General features: G+C 37.6%; 1 long non-coding RNA gene and 1 pseudogene across 2 annotated transcripts; one reads left to right on the forward strand and one right to left on the reverse strand.

Annotated features, from left to right (window-relative positions):
- Positions 1 to 1695: 1695 nt before the first annotated feature.
- On the reverse strand, positions 1696 to 2812 carry LOC113296486 (annotated as a pseudogene).
- A 692-nt stretch (positions 2813 to 3504) lies between these two features.
- Positions 3505 to 18300, forward strand: LOC113300285. Of its 2 annotated transcripts, XR_003335666.1 has the most exons (6): positions 3505 to 3728; positions 6404 to 6893; positions 7882 to 8405; positions 9535 to 9757; positions 12944 to 13467; positions 18087 to 18300. It is a non-coding gene; the product is annotated as an uncharacterized LOC113300285 (long non-coding RNA). The 2 variants fall into 2 exon arrangements; XR_003335665.1 differs by lacking the exon at positions 18087 to 18300 and having other exon boundaries at positions 12944 to 14031.
- The last annotated feature ends 1967 nt before the right edge of the window (positions 18301 to 20267 follow it).

Here is a 20267-nt window from a genome sequence, read left to right on the forward strand (position 1 = left end):
CACCGCCGACCACCACCGCCGCCGACCACCACCGCCGACAACCGCCGCCGCCGACCAGCACCGCCGCCAACCACCACCGTCGACCACCTCCGTCTTCGCCCACCACCACCGCCGCCGCCGTCGCCACTTCTGACCGCCACCGCCTCCTCCGATTACCGCCGCCGTCTCCGACTACCGCCTCCACCGATACTGAGCAATTGCATCACCACCGCTACCAGTCAACACCACCGCCAACACCCGCCGCACCGCCACTAGCACCACGACCGCCCACCACTACCCAAAAAATTAGATGAAACCGATTTTGGTTTCATCATAAATACGATGAAACTGATTTTGGTTTCATCTTGGTTTCGTGAGAATTCACCTGCAACAAGAATTATAAGAGGTATTATACATGTTCATGGATAGAAATACATCGTTGAAATACGATGAAACCGATTTTGGTTTCATCATAAATAAGATGAAACCATAATTGGTTTCATCACACTAACAGCTGCCATTTCAGTTCCTGCAACTTCATTTTCTCTCGGCAATAGCGGCATCTCCCTTCAGTTCAGGTGCAAATGTGCACTATTGCTTCATATCCTCTTCATCCATTGCCACCAACAAACCAACTTCTATGTCTTCTAGGTGCAACATCCGCAACCGCAATCTTCCATTCTCTTCAGCACGAACTCATCAGCACCATCAGTTCTTACCTGCAACACCTTCATTACATTGCAGAGTCTTGCTGCGTTATAGCAGCTCGGTAACAAAAATACTGCTTCCTTGATGCTCAGACACCAGCAAAAATTCCACCAGCATCATATTAGCTTCCCTTCCTTGCTCTTTTGTTTACAATTCCACCAGCACATGACCTTGTTTTCTTCTTTCATGGCTCAGTCTTGTACTCAAAATCTCAATTGCAAGCAACCCCAACACATCACCATCTTTATCTAGTTATCATGACCACAACCACCTGTAACACGGCTAGCTCAGTCACCACCAATGCTGCAACTGCACAATCCTGCACTTGAGCTAACACCACCTGCACCAGTCACTGCACATGCATCTACTCCCTTGTTGATCCTTCCGTTAATCAGCTGAACCCAAATCAAACCATCCATCTTGCATCTCATCTCAGAGAGATCTTAACTCTTCCCATGTCCAGCTCTTTCACTGAATTTCACTAATCTGTAGCGGAAACCCTCGTTTCTCCTTATACTCTGGCCTGAACTGTATGCGACAAAACCCCAATCACAGACCAATTTGTAACTGCCATTATTACTGCTTACAGCATAAGCTTCTCTGCAAATTCAGCTCGACTTCTTGCACATTCTCTACAACAACAACATATCACCAGCTTCATTCCTTCTCTACATTGCAACAACGCCAACTCATTCAGCTGACCTGCAATCACTGCCATCACCTGAACCTCTTTCCCTGAATTGCACTTCTGTTGCAACAACAGCAGCACTGCCTCTCATACTTTCCTGTAACTTCTGTTGCACTTCTTTACTGCCTTCTCCAGCAAATTCTGTCCTTCCTCGGCTTCCGAGATCAGCCTAAAACCACTTCCTGCAACCCTTTCATTTAAGCAACAACAACTGCTCCCATCATACTCCATTTCCTTCCATCTGCGAGTTGGTATTCAACACCACAGACCCAATCAACCACATCAGCAACCTGAACCCTTTGAGTCAAACACACAGCATATCAACAGAATAAACAACCAACACTCCATAGATCAACAGATTGCCCATAACTGGTGGATCCAAGCAAAAGTTCAGGAGGCCGATACCATAAAGTAACAACTCGACTAGTTAATGGTTGAATGTGCCCGACACTAACAAAAATTTTCCATGCCAAAATCAGCTATCTTCAGAGCTCCATCATCACTAACAAGAAGGTTGGATCCCTTGATATCTCTGTGCATTATATCTCTTGAATGACAGTGTTCAAGGCCAGATAGTAGTTGATGCATATAGCATTTAACCTACACAACATGAACAATTCAAACCCTTTAACATTGGTAATTCCTGAATACTAGAACACACATCCAGAGTTCCATATATACGAACCTGTGATTCACTGAACTTGATGTCAGGGCAAGATGATAAACCAGCAATATCATGTTCCGTGTACTCGAAAACAAGATATACACTAGTTGACAGTCTAGAAGTAATTAGTCCCTCCAGTTTGCGGAGAATCATTATTTCCCGCGACATAAATCTCACACTTTCTGGCTCAAAGTTATCGAACCGAACTTTCTTTAAGGCAAGCATCCTCCCAGTTGCAAGCTCTCGTGCTCAGAAAACACTGTTGTATGTACCTTGTCCAATCTAAAGATACAGTCAGAAAATTGCAGTATTCACATAATTGCAGCACATGAACAAATACAAAAATACTTTGTCGACGTACTAATCCACTTCAACATTCCGATGTATAACGACACAAATTAGACCAGAAATGAGCAATTCAGGAACAATAAAAAATCGTAGCAAAATAACAAAAGAAGAAGAAAAAACCCTTACCTTTTCCAATTTCTCGAAACTTTCAGCACGAAGAGGAATCCAACCATGAATAGCTTCACGAGCAACAACACTAATCCAAGAAGGCCAACCAGCAACAACTTGTTCACCAAACCCAACAGGTCTTCTGAGATTAACATCACCAATTTCTTGTTTGATTCTGCTCTTATCGACAGAGCCAATTCCCTTCCTGTTCTTCGTTTGGAGATTCAAATCGAAACCCTGATTTCATCAATTTCTTCTTCATCTCTGAGATTAACAGCAACATGTCTTCTTAAACAGCACCAAACCCAACTCTCCATCTGTCTTTATCTGTATTCTTGAATCAAATGCAGCCACAGCTCAGCATCAGAACATAAACCCGAATTTCTTCATTGTTTCTCGATCTCAATAAATTCTAGCAACAGTTTTTTGCTGATTCTTCCTCTCTACGCTCTATGAACATCATCTCAAATCTTACTTCCTTCTCAATTTCTCAATCAGCGTCTCGATCTGGTTTTTCGGATTTAACAGCAGCGGCTGCTGCTTTCTCTTTCTTTTCTCAGTTTTAGGGAAATGAATGAACTAATGATTGAGAGAAAACGTCTCTCGAATTCTTCATCTCTTGAATCAGCGCCGTTCTTCTCGTGGAGATCCATTGTTGCTGCTGGTGATGAAGGTGGTGGGAGAAGGAGACGGAAGAAAGAAGAAATCAGAGAGGAAGAAGAAGAAGAAAAGATAAAAGCGTACATTTGGGTTTTTTTAAAATAAAAAAAGTTAAATTTGCTCATTATCATTTGACTTGGGGTTTTTGTCCCAATTTTATTTGAAACGGTTTTTATTTGGTAGAAATAATATGACCGGTTTTTTCTTATCACTAGTTTGTTCACCTAGGGGTTTTGTCGCTAGTTTTGCTAAATAAATAGGATAAAAAAAATGTGAAGAGACCAAAAATATAAAGAAGCCGGCATCTGCTTTCAATGCATTTTCCAAGTTACGAGACAAAACACGCGACTCCATAGTCTATACACACACCCGTGTCAGTAAACCATGTCCGGCTGAAGAAACTCAGAAGATGAAATGAAATCACGGCAATCCAAGAAGAAAATGAAGAAGTAACTCAAATCATTTCTCATTCACAAGCTTTGTGGATCATGGGTTCGTGGTAGAAGAACATTTGGGGGGGCTCAGCTGGAGATGAAGTCCCGTTTGATCTTTCTTGTTGAACAGGCGGATTAGGTATGTCCTTGTTTTGTTTGATTATCAACTGATTATCAACTGTTTGTTTGATTAACAACTTTTAATTTGATTATCTCTGTTTGTGAAAATGACTAAGACAGTGGGTAGGTTTTAAATGCTAAAATTAATAAGTTACTACTCAGAATTGTGACCCATTTACAAGTTTGCCGAGTGACACGAAAGTCGATTGGCTTGTAACTTTAGTAGTTAAATGCCAGTACGGATGGAGTTTAGAAGTGTAGGTTGTTTGTTATTTTGACCTACTCGAATGGCATAGGGGCGTAAGTAATTCAGGTGCTGTGCTATGAATTTTATCTGGTTTATTGCTTAGATTGCTACTTAGGAATCAATGGAAAAAAGTTGTATTGTTTAGACTTGAGTTTGCTGAGTAAATACTTGAAATTAGAGATCCTTAGCATATAAAATCGGTGTGTCTGTTTCTCATAAGATATAGAGACCCATATTATGCTTTACATATGGAGTGCATTGCAGAGATCTCATCAAGTTAGATGAATAATGTGAACCTAAGGTATTGCCTAGGATGATATTTGTGGTTATGAACAAATCAAGCTAGATGCTCAACGTGATTGATGGAATTACTACTTAGTAGACTCAGATAGACTTCAGTAGATCACTGCAATATCTTCCGTAAATTCTTGTTGGACCGTGATACTGAGCTACATAAAAAACGCACACTCACGACTAAACCCAAAAAATGGGACCACCTGTTTTTCTTCGGAGGGCGGGGCCCACCCATTTTTGTGTGAACTATTTCTATGTAGTTCAAAATCCATATAGAACTACTGGTGGTAACTGAGCAAATTAGTGGTTTACTGGTAAGTTGTTGAAGGAAGGTTTGAGACCGAGGGATTGAGGACCATTAGCGGCGACGCAAACTAACTTGATAGGGCTGAGTGTTACTAACAACGGCACGACACGGTTAAGAATGATTTTACTCATTAATTTGCTCTAAGAATTTTACCTCTTTGCTGATGCTCATAAAATGTAGATGGACTTAAAGGATTATCAGAAACGTGTACTAAGAGTTGAACTTACAAAAGCATTTTAGAATCCTTATTTAGTGAAGTTGCAGATAACTTGCTTGGAGCTCCTTACATTACTGATTCCCTATGGAAAATGACAACCATTTATGGTATAGTCATTTGCAAGAAGCCCAATCATACGTCCTGTCAAATTTCCAAGATTGGATCCGAAGACCTTCCTCTTTTTAGTTTTGCACTTAAATGGTGACCTGAGACCATCCACAATGTTGTGAATTATAGCAAAATGCTAGAATTTCACTCACAGTGGCATTGACTATTTGCCAAATATAGCATATATGGTATATAGAATCATGGATATGCCAAATTTAGCGTATAGATATAGCATATGCTATAAATGGCTAGGCTTCCTCTGAGATCGAGTATCTGAAATTGTGGCTGAACCGTGTTTGAGAGTGAGCCCTGCGTGAGACTCAATCTCAAAGTAAGTCTGGTTGGCAGACTAGATCTCAGATGGTGCCTGGTTCATATTAGCATTATAATATCTGACCATGCTGGATTTAAGAGTGAGTGTGGTATGAGACATATGAGCCCTGCTTGAGTCAGATAGTCTGGCTAATTTTTATTAGTTGCCCACTAAGAGTGATGCTTTGCTAAAGCTAAGCATAACGTTTAGTTTAACTTTTACCATATCACCATTGTGGATGGTCTCAGGTCACCATTTAAGAACATGCTACATGATCCGGCACTACATGGAACGGTAATTATGGATTTTCCATTTGTTGCTTGTAGTAAACTAACTGTATGCTGCACCAACTGTGGTTCCATCATTGTCTATGTTTTTGAAGACAGTTGACTAGTCTGAATGAAAACTAGAAAAGAGAAAAGTTGAACAATGGTTTTCTATGTCAAGTTCAATTCAACTGCCAGCACATCACAATGATTTTTACTGGTGTAATCGGTCGTGAACATTCTTTGTTCTTCTTGTTTTGGATACGTTTGTTCTTTCAGGTCCAGATTGAAATCCTAATTAGCATTATAATGTGTGACCATGCTGGATTTAAGAGTGAGTGTGGAGATAGAGTCCAGCTAATTTTTATTAGTTTCCCACTACTAGTGATGCTTTGCTAAATCTAAATATAACTTTTAGTTTAGCTTTTACCGTATCACCATTGTGGATGGTCTTGGAATGGTTAAGAACTTGCTACATGATCCGGCAGTACATGAAATGGTAATAATGGATTTTCCATTTGTCGCTTCTAGTAAACTAACTGTATGCTGTACCAACTGATCATTGTCTATGTTTTTCGAGTCTTATTTAGTGGTCATGAAATATTTAATCCTAGTTGTTGGACTTATTTTTTCTTTTGACTATTACCCAATTACATCCAATATATTAGCAACAATTGACTTGTCTGAATGAAAACTAGAAAGGAGAAAAGTTGAACATTGTTTTCTGTAGTCAAGTTTAATTCAACTGCAACCACATCAGGATGATTTTTACTGGTGTAATCGGTCATGAACATTCTTTGTTCTTCTTGTTCTGAACTCGTTTGTTTTTCTCGGGTTTGTTTTTTGTCATTTAATGGCTAAATGTGTATCCTCTTTGTCCAGATTGAAATCCTTTTACCACAAAGTTTATCTTCGTCTAATTTTTTTTTGCTGAACTTGCAGAAACTTAATCAGCTGTTGAACCAAATTGTCCAAATGAACCAGATGTTATCCTTTCCCAACAAATACCCGTGTCAAGAAGTGGCTGATGCACACTGCCTGCCTGATCCACACAAGCAGGAAACAGTATCAGAAGTGCGAAGTCTAAGGAGGGCAGCCTTATTACTTCTCCTCACTGTTGTGATTAAGTTTGTTGTGCTTGAAGACCGCTTCCCAAATTTGTCACTGCAACCCTCATTACAAAAATCTAATTCGTCACCCCAACAGATCTTTAATTCAAAGGAAGTTTTGATGAAGAGAGGTTTTTTGGTCGAAATTTATATGAATTGGATCGTCGGTTCGTAGTACAAGAAAATGTGGGGTGTCGTTTTTCAAAACTGCAACTGGGTTTTTGCTGGCTTTATTGTACATGAGTTGGCAGAGGCGGCGACATCGACGAGCTCAGCTGGAGATGAAGGACCATTTGATCTTTCTTGTTGAACAAGTGGATGAGGTATGTCCTTGACTTGGTTTTTTGTTCTTTGAATTAACAAATGCGGACTTGATTGTCAACTGTTCGTGAAAATCCCTAAGACAATGGATAGGTTTAAGATACTAAAATTAAGTTACTACTCAGAATTGAGACCCATTGCAAGTTTGCCTACGAAAGTCAGATTGGCATGCAATTTAAGTGACATAGTATTGATGGAGTAGGTTGCTCATTACTTTGACCCACTCAGATGGCATAGCCGCCGCATAAGTAATTCAGGAGGTATGCTATGAATTTGAGCTGGTTAATTGCTTAGATTGCTACTTAGGAATCAATGGGAAATTTTGTATTGTTTAGACACTGCATTATCTGGATGTGCATGTCTGTTCAGTAGATTATATCACTTCATGACACTGCAATATCTTTCGGATTGTGAATTTTGTGTTTGAAAGACAGCTGCATAATTAAGAAATTGCATTATCTCTATTATGGTAACTGAGCAAATTAGCAGTTTAATGGTACATGATCCGGCACTACATGAAATGGTAATGATGGATTTTCCATTTGTTGCTTCTAGTAAGCTAACTGTATGCTTCACCAACTGTGGTTCCATCTATGTTTTTCAAGTCTTAATTAGTGTTAATCCTAGTTGTTGGTATGCTTCAAAAAAAAAAAAAATCCTAGTTGTTGGAATTATTTTTTCTTTTGACTTTTGCCCGATTACATCCAATAAATTAGCAACAATTGACTAGTCTGAATGAAAACTAGAAAGGAGAAAAGTTGAACATTGATTTTCTATAGTCAAGTTCAATTCAACTGCCACCACATCACAATGATTTTTACTGGTGTAAACGGTCGTGAACATTCTTTGTTCTTCTTGTTTTGAATACGTTTGTTCTTCTCGGGTTTGTTTTTTCTCATTATTGGCTTAATGTGTATTCTCTTTGTCCTGATTGAAATCTTTATACCGCAAAGTTATCTTTATCAAAAAAATTTTCTGCTGAACTTGCAGAAACTGAGTCAGCTGTTGAACCAAATTGTCCAAATGAACCAGTTCTTATCCTTGCCCAACAAAGTACCTGTGTCGAGAAGTGGCTGACTCACACCTCCTGCATGATCCACACAAGCAGGAAACAATATTCGATGCAGGGAAGTCTAAGAAGGACAGCCTTATTACTTCTCCTCACTGTTGTGATTAAGTTTGTTGTGCTAGAAGGCCGCTGCCCCAAATTTGTCACTGCAACCCTGATTACAACAATCTAATTCATCACCCCGCAGATCTTTAATTCAAAGGAAGTGTTGATGAAGAGATTGGATTTGAGGTTGTATCTTTTATGGTCGAAATTTATATGAATTGGATCGTCGGTTCGTGGTAGAAGAAAATTTGGGGCGTCATTTTTCAGAACTGCAACTGGTGGTTTTGCAGCTGGGTTTTTATTGGCTTTATTGTACATGAGTTGGCAGAGGCGACGATGTCCACGAGCTCAGCTGGAGATGAAGGGCCATTTGATCTTTCTTGTTGAACAGGTGGATGAGGTATGTCCTTGACTCCTTGTTTTGTTTGGGTTTTAGTTCACTGAATTAACAACTTCGAATTTTATTATCAACTGTTTGTGAAAATCACTAAGACAATGGATACGTTTAAGATACTAAAATGAAGTTACTACACTCAGAATTGAGACCCATTACAAGTTTGCTGATGAAAGTCGATTGGCTTGTAATTTAAGTGACATAGTATTGATGGAGTTTACAACTGTAGGTTGCTCATTACTTTGACCCACTCAGATGGCATAGCTGCCGCATAAGTAAATCGGGTGCTATGCTATGAATTTGAGCTGGGCTGAATTTGAACTGGGCTGAATTTGCTTAGATTGCTACTTAGGAATCAATGGAATGTCTGTTCCTTGTTAGATACAGAGACCCGTATTATGCTTAGAGATCTCTTCAACTTAGGTGGAAAATGTGAACCTAAATTCCAAAGATGAGATTTGTGTTTATGAACAAATCAAGCTAGATGGTTAACGACTTAACGTGATTGATGGAACTGCAACTTAGTGGACTATCACTTTGTGATACTGCAATATCTTTCGGAGTTGTAACCTCCGTGTTTGAAAGACGGCTGTACAGTTTGAAGTAGCATCATCTCTATAACTGAGAAAATTAGTGGTTCAACGGTAAGCTGTTGAAGGCACGTTTGAGACGAGGATAGAGGACCATAAGCGACACAACTAACTTAATAGAGTTGAATGTTATTAACAACCGCGCGACATGGGAAAGCAATGACAATACTCTTAAATTCTTCAAGAAGTTTACCTCTTTGCTGATGCATCTAAAATGTAGACAGACTTAAAGGATTAACAGAAATGAGTACCAAGAGTTTAACTTTCAAAAGCATTTTAGAGTATAAACATTGGTTTTCTACAGTCAATTTCAGTGCACCTGCCACCATATTTTACAATGATTTTTACTGATGTAATTGGTCATGAACGTTCCTTGTTCTTGTTGTTTGGGGTGATTCCTTTGTTCTTCTCAGTTTTTTTGTCATTAATGGCTTAATGTGCAGTATATCCTCTGTCCACCATATTACCTATCTTCAGTTCTCTTCTTCTGAAATCTTATACTGAAACATTTATGTTTACCTAGTTTTGTTTCACTAAACTTGCAGAAACTTAGTCAGCTATTGAACCAAATTGTCCAAATGAACCAGTTCTTATCCTTGCCCAACAAAGTACATGTGTCGAGAAGTGGCTGACGCACAATGCCTTCCTGGTCCAGACAAGCAGGAAACAGTATTTGACGCGGGGAAGTCTAAAGTACATGAGTTGGCAGAGGCGGCGACGTCGACGAGCTCAGCTGGAGATGAAGAACCGTTTGATCAGGAGGATGAGGTATGTCCTTGACTCCTTGATTTGTTTGGTTTTTTGTTCTCTGAATTAAGAATTTGATCATCTACTGTTCGTGAAAATCACTAAAATAATGGATAGGTTTAAGATACTAAAATGAAGTTACTACTCAGAATTGAGACCCTTTACAAGTTTGCCGACGAAAGTCGATTGGCTTGTAATTTAAGTGACATAGTATCAACGGAATTTAGATCTGTAGGCTGCTCATTACTTTGACCCACTCAGATGGCATAGCTGCCGCGTAAGTAATTCAGGTACTATGGTACGAATTTGAGCTGGTTTACTGCCTAGATTGCTACTTAGGAATCAACGGAAAAATTTGTATTCTTTAGACTTGAGTTTGATGTTTAAATACTTGTTAAGGATATCAAATGGACGCGCATATTATGCTTTAGGTAACAGACATGCGCGTCCATTTGATTATCCTTCTACAATAATTTTACTCTTAACACCTAAATAGGCACAGAGATGTCTACAAAAATTCTGAGATTAAGTTTCTATCAAAAGCACCCGTAAAAAAACAAACCAAAATCAAAACTCTAAACTGCTCAGTGATTAGAGCGTGCTGATGATGTATTGTGATATAGAATAAGAGGTGAAGAAGACACAAAATAAAGGGAGAAAAGAAGAAGGATTTCTTATTCATGTATACATTAGACAAACATTAGAGCCTCTATTTATAAGGCTAGACACAAAGGCATCCCAACAATAAACTAGATTTACCCCTAGTTAACAATTCGGAGTTCGGCATACGTACAGAACGGCAAACGCACGTGTATTATTCGAATTCACAAATGTTAAATTCGATCGAAAAATCGGTCAACGGTTCGTGATTCGGGGATAGTTCGGAACGTCATACGTACGTGTATAATTCGTTTTATATATATGAGTTCGGAACGTAAAATTCGTTATGTATTAAATATAGAAATATAATTAAATACTACTACCTTGGTTAGCATTGTATGAAAATACCTTAGTTAGCATTGTATGGACTCATTTTTATACTCAAAATCGTATATATGTTAAATACATGTTTATTTAACACCAACAAACCGTTGGTTCAGTGGCATTAAGCCCCTTACGAGGAGTTAGACGTCATCACTTTGATTCTCTCCATGAGATTTTTGGAATTTCCTAACTAGGGATTTACCCGAGATATTCTTAACATAATTATACGCTTATAACAAAGAAATCATTCTCTTCTCCGATATCCTTGTTTTGTTTGGTTTTTAGTTTTCTGAATTAACAACTTTAATAATTTGATTATCAACTGCTTGTGAAAATGACTAAGACAGTGGGTAGGTTTTAGAATTGAGACCCATTACAAGTTTGCTGAGTAAAGACTGGCTTGTAATTTTAGTAGTTAAGTGCCAGCACGGATGGAGTTTAGAAGTGTAGGTTGTTTGTTGTTTTGACCTACTCGAATAGCATAGGGGCGTAAGTAATTCTGGTGCCATGCTATGAATTTTATCTGGTTTATTGCTTAGGTTGCTACTTAGGAATCAATGGAAAAAAGTTGTATTGTTTAGACTTGAGTTTGCCGAGTAAATACTTGAAATTTGAGATCCTTAGCATATGAAATCGGTGTGTCTGTTTATCATAAGATATAGAGACCCATATTATGCTTTACATATGGAGTTCATTGCAGGGATCTCATCAAGTTAGATGAATAATGTGAACCTAAGGTATTGCCTAGGATGATATTTGTGGTTATGAACAAATCAAGTTAGATGCTTAACGTGATTGATGGAATTACTACTTAGTAATCTCAGATTGATTTCAGTAGATTATATCACTTCGTGACCCTGCAATATCTTTCGGAATTGTGTATTTTGTGTTTGAAAGACGGCTTTATAACTATGAATTAGCATCATCTCTATTATGGTAACTGAACAAATTAGTGGTTTACTGGTAAGTTGTTGAAGGAAGGTTTGAGACCGAGGGATAGAGGACCATTAGCGCCACAAAGTAACTTAATAGGGTTGAATGTTACTAACAACGACACAACACGGTTACCAATGATTTCACTCATGAATTTGCTCTAAGAATTTTACCTCTTTTCTCTAAGCATTTTAAAATCCTTATTTAGTGAAGTTGCAAATAGCTTGCTTGGAGCTACTTATGTTACTGATTTCCTACGGAAAATAACCACCATTTACGGCATAGTCATTCGCAAGAAGCCCAATCATACGTCCTGTCAGGTTTCCAAGATTGGGTCAGAAGACCATCCTCTTTTAAGTTTTGCACTTAAATGGTGACCTGAGACCATCCACAATGTTGTGAAATTATAGCAGAAATGCTATAACTTCACTCATAGTGGCATTCGCTTATTTGCTAAATATAGCATATATGGTATATGGATATGCCAAATTTAGCATATGCTATAAATGGCTAGGCTTTCTCTGAGATCAAGTATCAGAAATTGTGGCCGCACCGTATCCGAGAGTGATCCCTGCTGGATGGTGCCTGGTTCATATTAGCATTATAATATGTGACCATGCTGGATTTAAGAGTGAGTATGGTATGAGTCTCTATCTCAGATAGAGTCAAGCTAATTTTCATTCGTTGCCCACTACTAGTGATGCTTTTCTAAAGCTAAGTATAAATTTTAGCTAGCTTTTACCATTTTGCCGTCGTGGATGGTCTCAGACTGGTTCAGAACATGGTACGTGATCCGGCACTACATGAAATGGTAATGATGGATTTTCCATTTGTTGCTTCTAGTAAGCTAACTGTATACTGCACCAGCTGTGGTTCCATCTATGTTTTTCAAGTCTTAATTAGTGTTAATCCTAGTTGTTGTTGGTATGCTTCAAAAAAAAAAAAAAAAAAAAATTCCTAGTTGTTGGAATTATTTTTTCTTTTGACTTTTGCCCGATTACATCCAATAAATTAGCAACAATTGACTAGTCTGAATGAAAACTAGAAAGGAGAAAAGTTGAACATTGATTTTCTATAGTCAAGTTCAATTCAACTGCCACCACATCACAATGATTTTTACTGGTGTAAACGGTCGTGAACATGCTTTGTTCTTCTTGTTTTGAATACGTTTGTTCTTCTCGGGTTTGTTTTTTCTCATTATTGGCTTAATGTGTATTCTCTTTGTCCTGATTGAAATCTTTATACCGCAAAGTTATCTTTATCAAAAAATTTTTTTTGCTGAACTTGCAGAAACTGAGTCAGCTGTTGAACCAAATTGTCCAAATGAACCAGTTCTTATCCTTGCCCAACAAAGTACCTGTGTCGAGAAGTGGCTGACTCACACCTCCTGCATGATCCACACAAGCAGGAAACAATATTCGATGCAGGGAAGTCTAAGAAGGACAGCCTTATTACTTCTCCTCACTGTTGTGATTAAGTTTGTTGTGCTAGAAGGCCGCTGCCCCAAATTTGTCACTGCAACCCTGATTACAACAATCTAATTCATCACCCCGCAGATCTTTAATTCAAAGGAAGTGTTGATGAAGAGATTGGATTTGAGGTTGTATCTTTTATGGTCGAAATTTATATGAATTGGATCGTCGGTTCGTGGTAGAAGAAAATTTGGGGCGTCATTTTTCAGAACTGCAACTGGTGGTTTTGCAGCTGGGTTTTTATTGGCTTTATTGTACATGAGTTGGCAGAGGCGACGATGTCCACGAGCTCAGCTGGAGATGAAGGGCCATTTGATCTTTCTTGTTGAACAGGTGGATGAGGTATGTCCTTGACTCCTTGTTTTGTTTGGGTTTTAGTTCACTGAATTAACAACTTCGAATTTTATTATCAACTGTTTGTGAAAATCACTAAGACAATGGATACGTTTAAGATACTAAAATGAAGTTACTACACTCAGAATTGAGACCCATTACAAGTTTGCGACGAAAGTCTATTAGCTTGTAATTTAAGTGACATAGTATTGATGGAGTTTACAACTGTAGGTTGCTCATTACTTTGACCCACTCAGATGGCATAGCTGCCGCATAAGTAAATCGGGTGCTATGCTATGAATTTGAGCTGGTTTATTGCTTAGATTGCTACTTAGGAATCAATGGAATGTCTGTTCCTTGTTAGATACAGAGACCCGTATTATGCTTAGAGATCTCTTCAACTTAGGTGGAAAATGTGAACCTAAATTCCAAAGATGAGATTTGTGTTTATGAACAAATCAAGCTAGATGGTTAACGCCTTAACGTGATTGATGGAACTGCAACTTAGTGGACTCAGATTGATTTCGGTAGATTATATCACTTTTGTGATACTGCAATATCTTTCGGAGTTGTAACCTCCGTGTTTGAAAGACGGCTGCACAGTTTGAAGTAGCATCATCTCTATAACTGAGAAAATTAGTGTTTAACGGTAATGTTAGTGCCGAGAGGTTCATATTGTTCTTCAAGGCATTCCAGGATCCGGCATCAGAAACGAAAAACTACACATACAACGGAAGCTAATGCATAATAAACACAAAAGACACAGAGATTTACGTGGTTCGGCAATGGCCTACGTCCACGGGCAGCAATTCACTTACTTCATATATCAGAGAATACACAATGCACATGACACTCAACACCCGTTCTTCTTCTTCACATTCTCAACTCACCTTCAAATCTCCCCCAACTCTCCCAGCCCCAAAGCCATGAGAGGATCTACATCTTGCTGATGGAGAGATTACTTCTCTTCTTTGTGAGGAGATGTCTACAACCTAAGGGTTTAGACAATATTGATGTAGATGATGTAGATGCCTATAACCTAAAGGTTATGCCTTTATTTATAGGCTTACAATACTTCGATTAGGAAACCAAGCTTTACTCTAATCTAGGAAACCTAAACTAGCTAAGATAGGAAACCCTTGTTTAGATAGAAGTCTAAACATAATTCTAAAAATCAGTCAAAACCGATTTAAGAAATCACACTGATGTTTCCTAAAATCTAGCCAATATCCAACAATTCTCCACCTTGGCAAGATTTCTAGGACAATTTCAACTTCATTATTCTCAGATTTCTCCACCTTGGCATGAAATCTCGACATTCACCTTCCACGCCTTTGAATTTTACTGCCTTCAATCACCCAGAGGTGCCAATCATCCGTAGATGCTTCAATTCCACTAAAGGACTTCAATCACCCATAGGTACCAACCATCCGAAGATGTTTCACTTCCATAAAAGGACTTCAATACTTCACTCACCCGTAGGTGCCACCCATCCGAAGATGTTTCAATCCCTCATAGGGCTTCAATTCTCCAATCATCTAATGATGCTTTCATACTTCAATCATACTAAAGATGCTGCACTCTCACAAATGGGCTTCAATTTTTCATTCATCCGAAGACGTTGTTGCACTGTTACAATATCCAAAATGCTTGTCTAAGGTTCAAATGTGTCCACCGACACCAACACACCAAATGGTGTTTCAAATTCCTTTTAAGATGCAATGTGCTTTAACATGTGCTTCAAAAATTCGATCTCATAACAGGGATGCAACTGTGTCTAAAGACACCAATACACCTGAATGGTGTAGCAAACTCAAAAGACATGATTAGGTCCAGGAAGGCCTTACCCGAATTCCACCACTTCTTTTGCTACTTTGCTAATTTCTCAGCAAATCCAATTATCTATGAATTCTTGACGTGCCTTCAACTTCATAGATTTTCACATGCACATATTCTTCAAACTTGCAAGATTCAATTCTTTGCACATTTGCTTCAACTTGTAGGATATAGTCTTTGACTTCAACTCACCACTTCACTTGTCAAATTTGAGATCTTTCTCCATCCTACTTATTCAAATTCCAACACTTCGTCTTTCAATGCGGAGTTCAATATTTCATCAAATGCAAATGTATGGTGTACCCCCATACCGACGAAGTTTTCTTCAAAAGATGAAATAATTCGTACCTTACAAAGATCAGTCTTTGCAAGTTCCCAAACATCTGTATGAACACATTCCAATATTTCATATGTGGTGATATTCATGATATTTTCATATCTTCAGAAAACTAGAACTTTCTACTCCAACTCTAAGCTTGATTCTTTCTCCACCTTCACACAATGTTCACAAAATTCTAAACTGCGTGATTATACGTTCTTCAACTTCATGCCTTAACTGCATGATTTAGTCTTCAAATGTATTAGCGCACTATCTAATACTTCTACTTTCATAGTCAGCAATAAGGATTTCCATTCTTCAATCCTTTCATCACTGCAACTGCATTGGAAAAACTTTTTCAACACTCCACCGTTTAAACAACTTTAAACCCCACGGAGTCAAATGGATCTAATAATTTCAGATTCTTCTTCAAACTTCCGTACACACCGAACAACTTCAAGCTTCTCGAGTTACAGCTAAGTACTTCAACTGAATGCTTATCATCTACAACTTCAAACTCCAACTCTTAAAAGTCAGAAAACCATTCTCTAGAGAATACCTATGATAAAAGCATTCAAACACTCGAAATTTCCACATATTACTTGATTTGCGTTTTTCAACGTTCACGTCTGAACTTGAAACTTCTTTCCTTGTTTTCAAATGCACCACAAAAGGGAATTCAATTCACTTCACATCAATTCACATACCGCATTCTTCAAATAACTTGCGATTTCTTCGCTTAACTATATAATTCACATGTATTATTGTACCTTACAATTGTGAAGTGCTACAATGGTACCTTGTTCCTTGCAACCGAGTTTTCACCTCAAAAACGGAACATATCCATATAACCAATCTGTTTTTTTTTTTCACCACGGTCTTGCACTTCTTTGATATCTTCACATACCGTTTCTGACCCAATTCAAACGAGCAAACCCTAGATTTCAAGAACCTAGACCTAAGCTCTGATACTAATTTGTTGTGCCGAGAGGTTCATATTGTTCCTCAAGGCATTCCAGGATCCGGCATCAGAAACGAAAAACTACACATACAACGGAAGCTAATGCACAATAAACACAAAAGACACAGAGATTTACGTGGTTTGGCAATGGCCTACGTCCACGGGCAGCAATTCACTTACTTCATATATCAGAGAATACACAATGCACATGACACTCAACACCCGTTCTTCTTCTTCACATTCTCAACTCACCTTCAAATCTCCCCCAACTCTCCCAGCCCCAAAGCCATGAGAGGATCTACATCTTGCTAATGGAGAGATTACTTTTCTTCTTTGTGAGGAGATGTCTACAACCTAAGGGTTTAGACAATATTGATGTAGATGATGTAGATGCCTATAACCTAAAGGTTATGCCTTTATTTATAGGCTTACAATACTTCGATTAGGAAACCAAGCTTTACTCTTATCTAGGAAACCAAGCTTTACTCTAATCTAGGAAACCTAAACTAGCTAAGATAGGAAACCCTTGTTTAGATAGAAGTCTAAACATAATTCTAAAAATCAGTCAAAACTGATTTAAGAAATCACACTGATGTTTCCTAAATCTAGCCAATATCCAACAGGTAAGCTGTTGAAGGCACGTTTGAGACGAGGATAGAGGACCATAAGCGACACAACTAACTTAATAGAGTTGAATGTTATTAACAACCGCGCGACATGGGAAAGCAGTGATGATACTCTTAAATTCTTCAAGAAGTTTACCTCTTTGCTGATGCATCTAAAATGTAGACAGACTTAAAGGATTAACAAAAATGAGTACCAAGAGTTTAACTTTCAAAAGCATTTTAGAGTATAAACATTGGTTTTCTACAGTCAATTTCAGTGCACCTGCCACCATATTTTACAATGATTTTTACTGATGTAATTGGTCGCGAACGTTTTGTTTTGTTTGTTAGGGTTTTCAAACTATTTTTGTCTGATCAATTTGAATCCTGAACGAACTGTCAGAGCCGTCTTATAAACCAGGCCAGCTAGGCTATTGCCTAGAGCCTCACATTGTTGGGCCCAAAATTTTAGTTTTTCTTACTCTTGATTCTTTTTTTTTTTTTGAAGCACTAGATGTTGTTTGTACTGTAAGCATCGTCTACTGCTTTCCAATTCCATCTAGCTATCTAGTTTTGCACACTTTTATGTAAGAACATCAGAATTTAATGTATGAGTACTTTTCTTCAAACTAGTTTAGCCATTTAGGTGTCTTCTTTCCAGGTAAATTCATATAAAATTTGATGAATATCAATATTGTCACTAGAAAAAATTCAATTTTTGATCCAATCCTCTTCTTTCTTTTGAAGAATATTATATAGATTTAAACTAAAAAGAGATTACGAGCGGGTATGTTACAACCCATTGAGTCATAGGTACATATAATCTTAAAAAAGCAGGGCCTACGTATTCCCAAAAATTAATTTCAAAAGATCTTTGTTGACTTATGTATGCCGCCTGATTTCCTAGTGCATCAGCCGTCTGGTTGGCCTCTCTATAAATATGATGGACTGCAAGATAATAAGGGATCGAGCAGGCCTCCGATTTTGTTGATCATATTTCGCAAGTACGATGGTGTCTCGACCGGAATATGGGGTAAGATGAATGAGTTTTTGTGAGTTAGACTCTAAGCAGCAAAAAAAAAAAATCATTGTATGTTTGTTGTTGTTCTGACTACCATAAGTATGGCCCATGTTTCTACTACTAAAATTGTTTCTAGAGGTTGTGGCATTAATACGATGATGGTAGTTGAGGAATTTTTGCAGAAAAATCTCACTGTAAGTTTGATGTTACAATTAATGGAAAATTATATTATAACAAAAATCATCAAACTGGAAAAGAAAACATCAAGTATCAATTCTTTGAAATCAAGATCCATGTTAGAGCACCGCTCGGTTGAACCCACAAATATTGGTATGTCAAGCTTTTTGTCGATATTAGATGACCAAAACTATATCTTGATTTACAATATACTAAAGTCAGACTCGACCTTGGATTAAAGCATGATAGTTGAGTATCAGAAATCACTAAATACTCTCAAAAAATTTAAAAATGAAGAACAACAACGACATGTGCGAGAATTTCACTGACAATGGTATGTGAAGACTGACTATCCTATTTACTCATTATTTCTACCATTCAATCTTCTAAGACAATGTCGCATGGCTTTAGTATATGATGAATCACCAAGAAGAAGATATCAACTCAAGCATTGGATGTTCATAGGTGATGCAGGGCGGAAGCGTTGAATAACATTAAAATCTAAAACCACATATTTCCGAGATACCACTCTCAAGGAAAATACTACTTTTCAATTAATCAAAATCTTCTCCCTCTAATATCAAAACATGGAGCTCTTTATATAGATAACTCCTTAACAATTAATAACCAAATATTTTATTTAATTATTAAAAATACTTACTACCTTATCTAATGGATATTTTCTAAACTAATAAAATACTAAAATAAATACTATTAGATACTTCTAAAAGTTACCTAAATAATAAAAGAGAAAATATCTTAATTAATTAAATATTATTTGCTAAATAATAATAATAAATCAAAGAAAAATAACAATAAACGAGTATATTCACTTTCCCTAAATACTCCACCATTCTCCCCTTCTCAAAAAAAATTCGCCCTCGAATTTTGCCAGTATTTGTTGTTGGGTAAATAATTCTTCGATGAAAATTCTTATAATCCTTCAACTTAAATAATATTGACATAATTACTATTGAACCGGAAAATACCTGCGCATCGAAATAGTGAAGTTGATGTTGTTGATCCACCTGATTACATACTGCTTCAAGAGAATATGGACCAACATAACAAGAATATAACATGATCTCATCATCAGGGTAATCATCATAGACCGGTGGTGAATTCCAATCCACGATAACTTCATATTCTTTAGTTCCAGAGAAAGAAAAAATATCATCAAACCTTTGGATTTCAAGCTTTAATCCGGACTCCAACGAATCTCGTGGATCATGTGCAACTCCTTGAAATCCTTTCTCCTTGTCGCCAAAGAGATTTTTGTTTTCATCACCGGTCACTTCCTCCACTCGTTGTAGGCTAGGACCATGATGGGGCTCTTGCTGATGATGCATTTCAGCCAATAGGAGGGTGAGCGCCTTAACCTTCCGTTCTAGATCATCTACTACCACTTGCTCTTTCTCATCGCTGAGAGCGGCTCTTCGAACAACACCATAATTTCTTCCTCGAAACATGATGCAGGAGCGTTGCCTGTCTCTGAACCAACTGATGCAGGAGCGTTGCCTGTCTCTGAACCAACTGATGCAGGGCGGAAGCGTTAAATAGTATTAAATCCAAAACAACATGTTTCCGAGATACCACTCTCAAGGAAAATACTACTTTTTTATTAATCAAAATCTTCTCCTCTAATATGAAAACATGGAGCTCTTTATATAGACAACTTCCAGACAAATAATCAAAATACTTATTCCTTAAAATACGAGATTTCTAAACTAATATATAAAATCCCTAAATAAATAATTATATTTCTAAAATATTATTAATAAATGAAAACATCTTAATTAATTACAATATATCTTTCTAGATAATTAAAATATATTAAATAATAATGAAAATATCCAAGCATATTTTCATCCCATGAATACTCCACCATTA

Source organism: Papaver somniferum, chromosome 7, assembly GCF_003573695.1.
Source record: "Papaver somniferum cultivar HN1 chromosome 7, ASM357369v1, whole genome shotgun sequence".
Classification (NCBI taxonomy): domain Eukaryota; kingdom Viridiplantae; phylum Streptophyta; class Magnoliopsida; order Ranunculales; family Papaveraceae; genus Papaver; species Papaver somniferum.